Source organism: Ammospiza caudacuta, chromosome 2 (genome assembly GCF_027887145.1).
Source record: "Ammospiza caudacuta isolate bAmmCau1 chromosome 2, bAmmCau1.pri, whole genome shotgun sequence".
Taxonomy (NCBI): domain Eukaryota; kingdom Metazoa; phylum Chordata; class Aves; order Passeriformes; family Passerellidae; genus Ammospiza; species Ammospiza caudacuta.
In genome coordinates, this window is record NC_080594.1 from 33,931,257 (window position 1) to 33,945,749 (window position 14,493).

Consider the following 14,493-nt stretch of genomic DNA (forward strand, 5'->3'; position numbering starts at 1 on the left):
AGGAAAAAGAGGTAAGTTTCAGAAGATAATGACCAGAACAAAAACGAGGAGGGACTCTTGGAAAGGAAATCAGAAACTGATAAAACCTAATAAATATGCAAAGTGGTAAATCAGTGTTTCACTGTTTTCTTGCCTCAATTAGGATTGTTAACAACACTTAAAGCCAGTCTATTGAGTCAATATCAGGCTGGTTAAATTACCACAATATCCTTTGTGGCTAACATCACACCTTAAGCTCAGACTAGATTAGCTCAGAGAGAGAGGAGGAGGTTATTATTGGAAGAAATGAGGCTGGAGAAAAGAAGGATGATGGGGAAGAGATGATGCATAAAATCACTGTTGCAAAGGCAAGGGAGATGGGTAACGTGCATGCTGGGTACAGAGCAGAGCACAAAAGTTTGGCTGAAAAAGGACAGGAGAGCAAGTACACGGCAGAGGTGAGAGCATGAGGTAAGAAAAGGAAGCTGGAGGATCCAGTTGCACATTTCCATCACATTACCTGCCTGGGATCTTTCACTGCAAAGATGCTAAGGTGCAAGAGAACAGAAGAAGTGCCAGGAGGTGGGGAGCAGAGGATAATGGGATTATAAAATTAGAAGGCTTGAAGTCTATTTCCAGGTCGGGCATGACTGATCCATGTCATATGGCAGAGGCATTAAATAACTCTGACCTTTGTTGGAAATATTTGTTACTGTGCCGTGGAAGTTTCTCTGTGCAGTCCTTAACACACTGTTCTTAGTAAGGGACTTAATGACAAATCAAGGCTGACTTTATCTGGAGTGATATTAACATGCCCAAGAGGATCCCCTCGTTCTAAGGCCTTGCTGGCTACAACGGCTCACGCTGTCATTGAACCTAGCTGTACCTATCTTGGGAGGGGAAACAAAGTGGTGTGTATCTCAGTGGCATAATCATTCTGCTATGATTATCCTTACATCTGTTTCTGTACAAAATAAAAACTACCTCAATCAGTGATAAGTACAAACTTTCAAAACCGTTTTTAGTCTGGGAAAAAATTTTGGAACTTTGAAACAATATGCACACCAAAACCAGATCATATAACTATCAAAATAACCACTCACTGTGAAACAGGCTGATAAGAGATTTTTATAGCAGATCTGAGACAATGTGACTCACATGAAAAACTACAAGAGGAATTTGTTTACCTTTCTCAAAAGCTGCCCATTTGTGACCTATACTTCAACAAATTCAGATAAAAAGCCTAAAATTATCCTATGCACAACAGAAGAGTCACATTTTCTGTGTTTGTTTGTCCCATATGGAGTGGAAAGAAGTGTTGTCAGAAGAACTCATCGTGCTTTATCATGCTTGCAGATACCAACACTCCTTGTCCAAAAGAAGGAAAGCAGTCAGTCTTTTACAGAGGTCATGAGCCAGAGTAATTCCAAAGTAGTCACGTTTGTTGCATATACATAGAGGCAGAGTCCTTGTCCCAGGTGGAGCAAGTCAGGACAACTGGGTTGCTTCAGCTGTGAACAGAAGACAACTGGAAAGCTTTAACGAAGAGGAAATACCCTATCTTGCTTTTAGGTTTTCCTAGATGCATTTCACCATGCCCTTTGGCAATCCCAAAGGCACTGGGGATCCGCTGCAACCCACTTGGGTTTAAAGAGCCAGCCTAACCCTGTGGGGTCATTCTTTTTTGTCCTTCCAGCTCCTCTGGGGAACAGGGAAAAGACAGCAAACCAAGGAACCTTGCAGACACTGTATCTGTCCAGGATTGCTGGTCTCAGGTTAGTGCTGGCATGTTGGCTCTGTCCCTGTGACAGTGAGATCCCCTCGGAAGCACATCTGCCCCAGCCTCTCAGGGGTGAGAGGGGGAGAGGGAGAGCATAGGAGAGGGAAAATGAGAGGAGGTCCTGATGGTCTGATCTTGGATTGGATGTGAGACCCAGCAGTGTAGCCTCATTCCAGCTTCCTTGGCCTTCGTTTCACCAGGATGAGCAGTCCTGTTTGGTCAGTGCTTGTGGAAGGGCAGCAAACAGAAGCTTTCTCAGGGGACAGGTATAAAGAAATCAGCCCCTCTGTTCCTTACAATGGGGGGAGTTCTGGAAACAGGGTGAGATGGCACAGCTGGTGTGTTGATCCAGATGTACCTCTCCCTTTTGCTGTGCTGCCTTTCACCTTTTCCTCAGTGAGGTGAAGCTGGCAGGCTGTATGGAGGTTGGAGATCAAGCCAGGTCAGCTGAGACTGGAAGCCTGGGAGATATCAGTCTCCAGAGCAGAGCGGGAGGTGCTGCCCTGAGGGAAGTGCTTAGAAAATGGGAGAGTAGTTGCATGTGACAGAGTTAGGAAGGCAGAGGAAGAAAATATCATCGGGCAAGTGGTGAGGGCAAAGATTTCAAAGGGTAACAGAGCTCCTCCATGAGGATTACCTGAATGCATAATAGAGGGATGCTGCAGGCAGAGGGAGCCCCAAGGGAAAGAGGCTTGTGGGAGATTGTTGTAAGGGAGGAATGACAAAAGTGGTATCTGGAGTAAGTAGATGCAGACTTGTCTGTGTTGGATCGCTGTATTTAGTCTCCGGCCAATTTTTCAGGTTGTGATAACTTGTGTTTGCAGGCTTTGTGCCCTGGGTGGGATATCTGACATCTCTTCTTGTTGAAGGGGAGTTTAATTTATTGTTCACTTAAACTGCCGTGGGTCTGTCTTAATTTCACATTGGTGGAAGGTGGCAGATTCCCATTGTTGGGTCACAAGATGGGGCAGCTCTAGCAGGGCTCCTGCACGCAAAATGGGGATACAGAGAACATAGAATGAGTGGAACACAGTACCTGAATGCCTTTCATTGCTGCCAGATGTGGCAGCTTCTTTCCATCTGGGGAAGAGCCAGAGTGAAGTCAGGGCTATTGCAAGATCTTCACAATGTGGATCAAATCCACATCTGCTCCATGTGTCCTACCCCCACTGCTTAACTTGCCCCCCACATCTGGTGCACATATGCACTTGCTCCTAGTCTGGTTGTGCCTTCCTGCTTGAAGAAAGGGGTGCAGAGGCAACATAAGAGGAGGATAGGCTTTTTCATAATGTAAAGCAGAGGGAATAAGTTATCTACCTTACATAATGGAAATGAGCCCCATATTCCCCATCAGAGATTCTGCCTGTAGAGTTACCCCACTTAGGTATCTCACACACCTTCATTGGTTTGGGGAAGTTGAAATATAACTGCCCAGCAGCTGAGCCTGTGATGGGAGGGAAAACAGAGTGGAACTGGAAAAGTTGGTACCTGTTGCGGATAGTGGGCACCGGTTATTGCCGGAGAGCCACTTGAGTCTCTGGATCTTTGTAGCCTTTTTGTAAGAAAACAGAAGACCCAAAATTACCTCCTTGCTGTCTTTTGGGCACCTTGAAAACTGATGGATGGAAAGGGCAGGGCAGGTTTAATGTGCACACCTGCTGCCTGGCAGGAGGAGACAGTTGATCTCTACAGAGCACACTGAACTCGTATAAACCTGCTTCACCACAGCAGTTTACATCAAGTCCAGATATTAGGTGATTAGGGAGCCAAAATTAGAGACTGAAAAGATTGTACAGTATTCAAGCATGTCATGTTGTGTGTGTCTCTGTGACTGGCAAGTCTTTTACTGCTCTTCAGGCCACTGAGGTTTGGTTTAGCCTTTTGAAAATCCCAGGAGGGAGAAATGGCCATAGGGCTGCAGGAGTAGATTTCTTCAGTGTTAGCTTGGTCCTCTCTCAGCTGTTGGGAGGAGGCAGTCTGTCTGTTTAGGAACAATGTCACAGTACTCAGCAGCTCTTATTCCTCTCAGTAAAAAGTAAGAATATGCTTAGGCTCACGTAGGCTGTCTCAACAATACTTCCATGCTGTGTGCAGCAATTTTCCAAGGCTGTATCCTAACTTCTTTTGGTGTGTAACACCGGCCAGTGAGTAGCTTTGTTTTTCTTCCTAGTTTAGGAAGAGTGTCCTGCTGCAACATCAGCTTCTCAGTCATTTAACCACAAAAATTTGACACGTGACTCTGAAGGTCATTTTCTTGTTTCTGGTCTGGGCTAGATGGACAGAATCTGACATGTGTATGTTCCCCCGATAGCATCAGCTATGCACATTCCCAGCAGGCAAGTGAGGGTTTATGATCCATAACTATACTTTCTTGCATCCCAGAAAATTGTTTGTTGGTGCCAGAGGCTTCAACTAAGTAAAGGAGCATGAAATCAAGAATGAAAACAAACAACGCTGAACATGCAGCACTTGTGGCTCTGTTTAGCAGACCGGGCAGCTGCCTGTGTCTCGGTCTCTGCTTTTAGTCCAGAGGGAGACTGTGGACTGCCTAGCTGGTGAAACACTGGTCTGGGTTGCTGGATATTGGGATTTGATTTATGGCTCCATCACAGATGTTCTCTTGGGCCAAACAATGTAGTCACTACATGCTGGGTTTCCATACCAGCAAAACAGAATTAATACTTCTTCCTTTGCCTTATGTCTGTAGACCTTGAGATAAGTCTTCAGGATATAGTCTCTCTTTCTCTCTTTTTATACATACAGTGCTTTCTACAGTGTCATCCTGATTTAAGTTGGACCCTTTAGGAGGACTAATTAATCCTATTAATAATGCATCTCTAGCTGGCTCCAAGGTCTGAAGATCATGTCATCAGTAGTTTCATTTGTTGGTTTCTGCAATATCCTAAGCTCTGTGGGGTGAACTCTGGAAGAATCAGAGGAGTGGCTGCCATGGGAAAATAACTCCAGATCTTTCACTGAGCCTGGCACAGAATGGGGTGGAATTTGGGGAGGCTTGGATCTGCTGTATGAACATCATATAATGGCAGCAGTGGTCAGACATTTATTTTACTACTACATTTCACTTTGCAGTTTAAGGTGTTCCCAGAAATCTTGCATCAATGCTTGATCAGGAATCAGTTGCAGATAAATATGTTATTCAGAGAGTTTTGAGCTTCACTGCATTTTTAGGTCAGTTCAGGATTTAGGGTCTCATGTGACTAGCACATTGTCTTCTCTGTCTGATCCAGTGATTCTTCTGAAAGGCTAAAGAATGTGTTATCTGATAAGTCTTTGGACCTGTTAAAGGTGGTTTGGCTCAGGGTCCCAAATTCCCAGGGAAACCTGAACTCTTGGCATAGGGTAGCTAAGTGTGCCCTGTGCCTTTGTGACAGGAAGAGCTGCACAGTCTGCACTTAACATCAGGGATAGTGCAGGAGATACTTAACCAAGGGACTCTTTGAAGACCTGAACATTACTGACTTGCTGGCATCGTGGTCTTTCACCCAGCAAGAAAATCCTTCTGTGGGCACTGGAGGAATCCTGCACACATTCTGTCCCTGTCACCCAGTGCTGCACTAATTGCTTCACTGGACACAAAAATGCTGCAAGAACATACTTCCCTTATACTGTCATGCAACTTTCTGAGAATTAGAAGAATATCTATTGCATACTAGAGATGTGTTTCTATATCAGCCATTTTCTTCTATTTCTCTTTTTCTTAATTTTTATTATGTCCTTGTACTTTCTTTCACATATATATTTATTTTGCCCAGCTGTTTATTTGTCACATTGTCTTAACCTGCACTTGGTTTTCTCTTTCTTTTTCTGTCCATTTTGTGTAAGACAGATAGTTCCTCTTTTTTTTTTTTTTTGCTTCAATTCTTCTTAATCTCTTTTTCTGTTTTATTGTCTCAGTCACTGGGCTGCCACAAGGTCTAGAAAAATAGATGAGTTAAAGTTGCAGAAAAGAAGTGTAACAGTGGCTGTAGTGCCAGGACACTGGCTGGAGCTAAGAATTTGGTGTAAACAGGTTGCACTCCACCACTGCTTGTTCTTGGGACAGGTACTGCAGTGCTTGTTAGTTAAGGCAGACTTCAATACAGCGGCTTATGGATCTGAAGAGGGATAGAGGCAGCTTTTAGGCAACTATACCTAAAACAACACGTTCCAAAAAAAAGCTACACTCAGTGACTCTCATGTGCTGGAGGCAATTTTTTGTCACTGCTTTATTTCTGAAAATACTGTTTAAATCCCTACTAGAGATCAGACATGACATGAAACACAGTGGTGATTAGTGTGTTTTCATTTAAAAAAGCCTCCATAGAAAGCCTGTCTCACCACTGGAGGCAGCTGGAATGGTGGAGACCCTAAGAAGTTAGTGATTGCAAAGTCTGGGTCAGACAGTGGGACACATCCCCATACAAAGGATAATTAAGGATGCATTGGATATGAGGCAGCCTGATTCCTGCCCTACCTGGCATAGGTACAGAAAGCAGTGATCTTGGCTCCTAGTCTTTTTTCACCATGAGCATGTTCAAATTCATTAGGCAGAGCACATGTATATTCTAAGGACTACAGCAGGTGGTTTTCAGATGTAATCAGGCATTCAGAGCAGCATGGGTTTGTCCTTTCATAGCAACTTGTGGATCCATGAACACCATGTCTAATGTCTAGGAATGTAAAAAATGGTTCCCTTAATGGAGAAGCTGAACACTGGTCTCTTGTTCTGTGATATTGCACCAACCATAGAGCTACCCTGTCAGTGGAGAAAAAGCAACTACTAAAGAATCTGCTCTTTTTTTAGAAGTACAGTGAGGGGTGAGTGCAGGTTCAGGAAAGCAGAGACTGCAGGCTGCCCCTCTGAAGGAAGGCACCTCTCAGCAGTTCTGACTTCTGCAGTGTAACCTGGAGAGTGCTGGGATTTACTATTTTCTTCTGTGTCATTTTGTATTATGGTTCCCCAGGGTATTGTTTTTTTCTTCTTCTGGGCTCTTGGTTTCCATTTAAGGGACTGAGAAAGTCCCAGTGCTGCAGTGCTCAGCATTGTGGCATCTCAGACTGGGACCTGCTTTTTGTTTCTCTTTGTCTCAGTTCTACATCTGATAAAGGCTCTTTACTCCTTTCAGTGGGGTGCTGTGAAAAATCAAGACTGTCAGATACCCAGATCTCTCAGTGCTCCAGGAGTGGTGTAATGAGTATATGCATTGTGGATGGGAGAGGGTGTACAATTAGTGACATATTTTGAAGCACTTAACATATTGTTCTGTGATCCCTGAAGACTGAGAATCTGGCAAGATGCTGCCCTACCCCATATCAGGTTCCAAATGGCTGTACCAGAAGTAGAAGTAACACAGCAGTCCTTCAGCTGGGGGACTTTAGCTCAAAGGCAAAATCTCTGGTATCACACCTAAATTTCAATGCTTAGTCTCTCTCAGCCAGGTCCCCTTTGTTTTTGGTATGTTTTATTTCTACCCCCTAAATTCTCCTGCTGTGTTTCTGAGTGGAGGGTATGTGGATGTCTTCACAGGAGATGCCTGCTCCTTGCTCTTACTTCTGAAAAATCTAATACTGTTTTGTCTGTCTCCTCACAGTCCCATTGCCAGGGAGGTTGGGTTTTCCCGGGCGGATGTCTGTCAGACTGACTGCTGTGAGGTGTTCCCTTCTTTAGAAATTCAGCTGCTTGGGGATCTCAGATATGCACATATGAATGTGTGAATAGTGGGTCAGAATAAGGATTACTGGGAGGGACTCCTGGTATAATGTGGGAAGGCTTTGAGGAGCCTCATTGCACCCCAGAGGAATACAGGAGCAGCACGGGGGACCAAGGGGCCTCTGCAGAGCAGCTGAGTACAAGGAAAATGACACTTAACATCCTCTGGCTGCATAAAGTACAGTCACTCACCATATCAATCCTCTTCAGTCCTCGTGTGTTTGAGGTTTCCACATGTGGTACGGGCTGTGTCTGCCAAAAAGTCTGCTTTTCATGGCCTCCCTCCTTCCCTGCAGCCTGGCACTGGCCCAGCTGATAGCAGGGCTGCTGCACTCCCCTAAGTGCTGAGGACGTGAGAGCCTGCATGAGGATGCAGCCCAGCTCCCTCGGGGCACCTGCTGCCTCCCAAAAGGCTGATGGCACTAATCAAGGACAGAGAAGGGCAGCTCCCCACCCCCACTTGTGCTTTTAACCCTGTGGGGACCATGATGTCTTTTCACCTTGCCATGCAAGTGAGGGATCACAGCAGCAGAGGCTGGAGGAGGAACAGGGATGCACACACAATGAAAAGTGATGGGGGAAATGATGAGAGGGAGTGTGGCTGGGGAAAGGAGGAGCCACTGATGTGAAGGGCAAAGAAGAAAAACATCTTGAGGGAGAGCGTATAGAAAGATGTACCCTGCTTGGAAACAGACACAGCAGTAGGGAAAAGGATGGAAAGAGCAGATGGAGAATCCACCAAGAGATGGAAGCAGACTTGAGGAAAGAGAAAGAAGGGGAAGACAGTCAGCCTGAAGAGGATGAAGGCACAAATGCAGGAGGTGCCAAGAGCTAGCTAGAGGAACGTTATGTGACATACTGAAACCAAGGCACTTGGAAAGTGGCTACAAACACCTGGGCCTGCCTGGGGCAAAGTTTTGTAGAAGGGAAATTACTGATGTTTAAAATTGGCGGGGAGAAGATCACTGGCTGAAGATACAAAGTTCAAAGGCTGTGTGGGTTCCTCAGTCTTTCCATGTGGGTGGTTTCCCCCATATGTTCCCTGATTACCATTCTATAGCTCTGTCAGTTGCCAGGGATTTTGGACTGGCCACTGTGTACTCCCTGCCTTGTGGCTCCTTGCTATCCTAGACCTGCCATCTCATTTCTTTAGTTCAATTTAGTTCAATAGTTCAATTTAGTTGAATGGCCAGTTCTACTTATCTGTGTCATCAACAGAGGAATCTACACTCTTCCTCATGCATCTAGTCTCTGCTTTCCCAGGTGCATTTCCCCATACTCACATTGTTTGTAGAGCGATAATGCACTTGGCAGGAGAGCTAATTCAGCAGTATAATGTCTTTCAAGCAAAGTGCACCCTGTTCCCACCTGGTCAATTAAACCGGAACAAATCTGTGCAGAAGCACTGACCTGAGGCCAAGCACTTTGCCTCCTGGAAAGATGTGTGGTGACTTCCCCTGTGAACACCACCTCAGCCCTACCTGGGGCTGTGGGATGGGAAGCTCATCCCTGCTGTCCTGCTCAGGCAGACTGCAGTGGGGTCAGAAGCACCTGTGATGGTGTTTTCCCTGCAGTACATCCCTGTGCAGCCTGCCTGAACAAAGCCCCTACTGGAACGAGTGGTATCCATGCTTTCTCGGGGATGTTGTTGCTCTCACAACACTCAGCACTCTCATGGAGTGGTGCTGAGCCTGTTTCCTGCAAGCTGTCTTGTCTCTGGGGAACTTGAATCCAAAGCTTCCCAGTACTGGAGATGTTTGTCAAAGCTTATTCTTGGTCCCTGACCTCTGAGCAGGTGGCCTGTTCCTTGCCGAGAAACAGGGCCACTGCAAGAGCTGTTTCAGAGCAAACAAAACTATGATGGGAAGAGGACTCACTGCAGTTACTTGGATTGGAAGGAGGAGGCCATGCAGCCAGGTCTGTGACCTCTCCAAGTTTCCAGAGCTTTCTCTGGAGAGGTCTGGGCCAGAGCAGCCACAGCTCCTGTGTGAGTCCCCCAGGAACCTCTTCAGGGAGTTGCCACTGGAGAGTACAAAGGAGCTCTCTTTCCACTTCACTGTAAAGCTGTGCAGAGCAGCACTTGGGACCTACCCTTTGCAAATGGTCATGTAAAATATTAAAAGTATTGACCTTCACATCTGGTTGGAAAGGTACAGATTTCTTTTCAGGATTTTTTCAATAGCATTAACTTTCTTAATGCTTTCAGCAAAATCTTATCTTTACTGTTCAAGCTCTCCCTTTTTCCGGGTTTGAGACCTTATCACTGTAAGGAGTGATATTTTCTGCAAAACAAAATATGAAGGGAAAAAAACTCTTCTTCATTACCTACAGAAGTTCCCCTCTAGGGTTTTGCCTTTATTTTTATAAATGTGAAAGTTGGAGTTTGGGTAAACTTTGCCCAGTAGAAATAAACAATAAAAATAAAGGCTTTCGGAGAGGGAACAGGTTCACAGGGACGCATATATAAAAACAAATATATATATATATATGAATGCAAGCAGAGATATGCAAACAGAAACAAAAATACAGTTATATATAATGTATACACCCATGATCATGTGTTTATCCACATACCTTTGTATGTACAAAGTAGCATGTATGCAAATATCTTCAAGTATTTAAATGTAAGCTCAGAAATAAAAGCATGTGCATAAATATGGACATAAAGCAATATGTACAGATTTTAATATGGTGATATTATTGATATTATGAATTCATACACTGGTAATCTCAGGCATGCTAATGTTTGTTCACATTTGCAATGTCCCACATTATGTGTCTGTTTATGTATCAGAACATAAAGTTACTTAGATATGAACATTTTATATAGAAATGCAACTGTAATGCAGCAGGCCCCAAGAATCCTCAACCTGCCCACCAAAACACACCTGGGCAGCTGCGCACAGCATCCTTGCCCAGCTAGGCTGGCTGAATGCAACCCCTCTGGTTTTCAAAGGGGTGAGGAGGGCCACAGGCAAGCAGGTACACACGAGAGTACAGGTGAGCCACGTGGGAGTGCAGGTGAGCCATGAAAGGGTGAAGGAATGATCCTGGGGGAGGACAAAGGGCATGTGGAGCACCCAGAGGGAGGGAGCAATACAAGAGAGAGGGAGCAATACAAGAGCCAGATGGGGTTACATGAGCAGGGCAGCATCACTGGAGGGTGAGAAAGGAGGCTGGGGAAGAGACAAGGGAGCATAGATCAGGAAACGTGGTATTGTCCTGAAAAGGAAGAAGTATGAGGGGCAGTTTAGGGGAGATACCCACCCTGGTCTGCTGGCACCCATTTCTGAGGGGGAGTGGGGCAGAACTGCTGGGATGGGATGGGATGGGATGGGATGGGATGGGATGGGATGGGATGGGATGGGATGGGATGATGAGGCTGCATGCTGGAGTCCCTTCTGCCCCCTTTCTGGTGGTTGACCCTGATGGCAATAGAGAGCAGGACTGGCTGCACAAGGCACCTCTTCCTGAAGACCAGTTTAATCTCGTTTTTCCTCATCTGCTCTGCCTGGATCTCAGCACAGGAGCAGTGTGCGGTGTTTTGGGACACTCTTCCCGTCACCCTCTTTTTTGACCTGCATGGGCTGCTCCTGGTGACTGAGCAGCAAGCAAGGGGTGCTGTGCTTGGGGGAGAGGGGAGCAGTGCCCCGGGGCAGCTCAGAGCATCTCCTGCTGGGACAGGAATGATAAACCCGGGTGTGCTGGTCTGGTTTAGCCTTTGTTAGCCCGCAGAGGGATAAGGGTGAGGCTCAGGTCCCGCTGGGTGTTTACAGCTAACTTTAGATTACAATAGTGAGGGCAGTAGAGAAGGGTTGGCCAGGGGCTTTGTTCTTTGCCTGGGAATCCTGCTGCTGTAATTACTTGTGATCCCAGCCATTTTCACAGTCTCTGCTGCCCTCAACCCCAGGCTACCATCCTTCACTGTGTTGCTGGAAAATGCGGTGTGATTCGGGTCAGCTACCTGGGAGCAGAGCAGGGCTTGCTGAGAAATGCCTCCCTTTGTGGCTGTGCCGTGCCCGGTGTGTGTCTGTGTGCTCATGTCTCAGCTGCCCTGTCAAGATCCGCGTGTTAATGTGTGTGTTTGCTGGGGCGTGTGTGGGTCTAGTGGGTGGTTTCAGCTCTGCCCACTCCGTGTGTGTGTGTGTGCGTGTGTGTGTGTGCTGCTCTTACAAATGTTGGGGTGTGAGAAATGCGCCAAAAGGGGACGTGAGATAAGGCCGCTCGCTCGCCCTGACGGAACGCCTCCTCTCCGTGCCACGGGTGCAGGCCCAGACTGGCTCTGCGTGCCAGCAGGCAGCATTCCCCAGCACCCATTCCACTGCTGCTGGACTCACCAGGCCGGGCAAAAGCTGTGAGGAAGCCTGTGCCTTCTGATCGCTATCTGTGTGACTGAAACCCTGCAGCTGGTTAGGCAGCTAGAGCACATTGTCGAGCTGCACTCGTCAAACTTCCCATCGTCCTTCCCTCAGGCTGGCACAGTGCCCTGCACGTACCAAAGAGAGTTTCTTCTTATGTCTCCAGAGAAGAATGTTTCCCACCCTCAACACATAACATTTGACCATCTGAATATAGTCACTTCTTGACCAATATGAAGTAAAGATTAGTTTTGTGAAGACTTAGCAAAAAAACCCCAGTCTTTATGCATATATTGCTCAGCCTTTGGGAGAAGGGAGGAAGCAAGGGTTGCTAAGATAACTGGCAACCCCGATTTCCTCTATCCCAGACCTCTCCTGAGCTGGGTTTATCTTTCTCCAGTTTGCTAGGAAACTTTGCCAGGAAATTCCCCTTGTAATTTCACATCTTGGTACAATTTTTTTCCCTCTCTGCTTATGCTGATGGGCTTTAATTGAACTTGATTAGCCAGCCTGGTTTCTTACATTGCCCTTCAAATTTAGTTTCTTGCTCAGGGTGGGCAAAAACACAGTGTGGTGCAGTGACTGATACAAAAAAAACCCCCACACCACGAATGTTTTGGCCAAAGCTTCTTGCTCTTGCAGCCCTGCAGCCTCCTGATAGCTCAGCACTGACTTCCCATCACAGCTCTGCTGCTGTCTCCACCACCCCAGAAGCTGCAGCATCCCAGTTCACGACTGGGACATGGGCTTTGGGGCACTTTCAGTTGTACTTCACCTCTACATTCCAGATGAAAGGAAGCAAAAAAGGAGAGAGATCATAAGAAGGGCATTTGCTTGTGGTAAAAAAAAAAAGTATACTTATAACATTCTCTGTGAGCCACATGCACATACTTAATTATTGCTATTCTGAGATACAAACCAGCGTTAGAATAAAATCAGATCAATAAATAGCACAAGGAAAGGCAAATGTACAGGTATCTAACTCCTCTCTTTGCTAGAAAGCCTGGTTTCACAAGGCAAAATCAACCAGGAAAAAAAGCAGGCTTGTGGCCTAGATGCAGGCCAGGAGTCTTTTTCCAGTCAGAACAAAAGAAGAGGACAAGGCCTGAAGCATTATAGGAAATGGGACTAGGAAACCTTAGAGGACTTCCAGGGGCTTGTCACGTCTTTCACATACACCAGGACAGAATTTTCAAGGGGATGCTGGTTTCCTCTCCAGCATGTAGGTTTCTGCAGAAATATTCATTCTTTAAATAAAGTTAGTTCCTCTTTGTGAATCATTGTTAAAGCAATAAAAATTAGTTTCCGCTGATTTTTTTTTTTTTTCAATAGATACTTCCCCTTTTGAAAGCAATGGGGAAAGTATTAAAACTTTTGACTTTGGTTTACTTCAGACTAACCAGCCAGCTTAATGACCAAAGTTTTCAGACAGTAGCTTCAGCCTATACTGCACCGTGGTTGAGGGCAGAATTTAAAGGTGCCTTGGGTTTACTGCTGTGATCTCTCCAGTGCTATGTCTGTGCTTTTTTAGCTGGGCAATTTTGTAGCTTCCTCCTCTACCTCTCTGTTCATCTTTTCTGACTATTCACAAGTTTTCCTTCTTCCTCTGATATTTTTTCTTTTCTATTCTTCTGCCTTGCCCTTCTAATCTGCTTTAGTATTTTCTTTCTTCACCTCATTATGTCCTTTTGTTTTTGGCTTCTGTCTCTCCATTGGTTCTTTTCTCACTCGTTTAACCTCCTTTTGTTTACAGGCCAACCTACATCCCACCCATCATCTTGTTTCTCTCTTTTATCTTTCCTCCCCTTCTCCCCCCCCTCCTCCTAACCTCCTCTCAACAATAAAAGTTACTCATGGCTTGAGGGGGAAGCATCTGGCCCATGCTGGCTCTCATTCTCTCTCCTTTGTTCTGAATGCTCTTTTGTTATAAACACAACAAACAGTCAAGCACAAAATCAGCTCTCAAGGCAAACACTGCATAATAATCCTCCTTGTCCCTGCTCCTCTTATCTCTGAAGAATTTGTTCTCCAGGCAAAATAAGAAGAAACACGAGATAGGATTTGCCAAATTTGGAGGCGAGAGACTGGAAAGAGCTTCATCATATGGGGCAGCACCACTGAACTGCAACTTGGGAAGATTCATTAAAGTAGATGAAATATAGCTCACCAGTTTAGACAGCAATGTGGTTGATCAATCCCTGCTGATCAGTCTGTGCTCACATTAGGTTGTAGAGGCATGGACAGGACCAAAAATGTTAGTTGTAAAATTTTTTTAGCACCTAATTTTTGGCACCTTCTCCTCATTTGTGCCTTGAGCCAAGGCCTTGTGAATATGGAATGTGTTTGCCAGAGAACTGTACCTGCTGGATCTCCACTGACATTCTCAAAAAGCCACAGCAGAGTGCTTCTGTGGGGTGACATGCCAGCTCCAGTCCCTGAGATAAATTAAAATAAGAACAGGCTTGCTCATCATTGGAGCTCTTGCTTAATGTTAGATAGGGGCTCTCTGATTAAACCAGCCTTTCTCAGAAAATGTAAGTTCCCTGGAAGTGAAATGCTAGTTGGCATGCACTAGTTTAGACATGCAAGCATTCTCAAAGCTAAAAAGAAAAAAGCTTGTTAAGCAAAAGACAGGTCTTTCCCAATCCCCACAGCTCTGTGGTTAG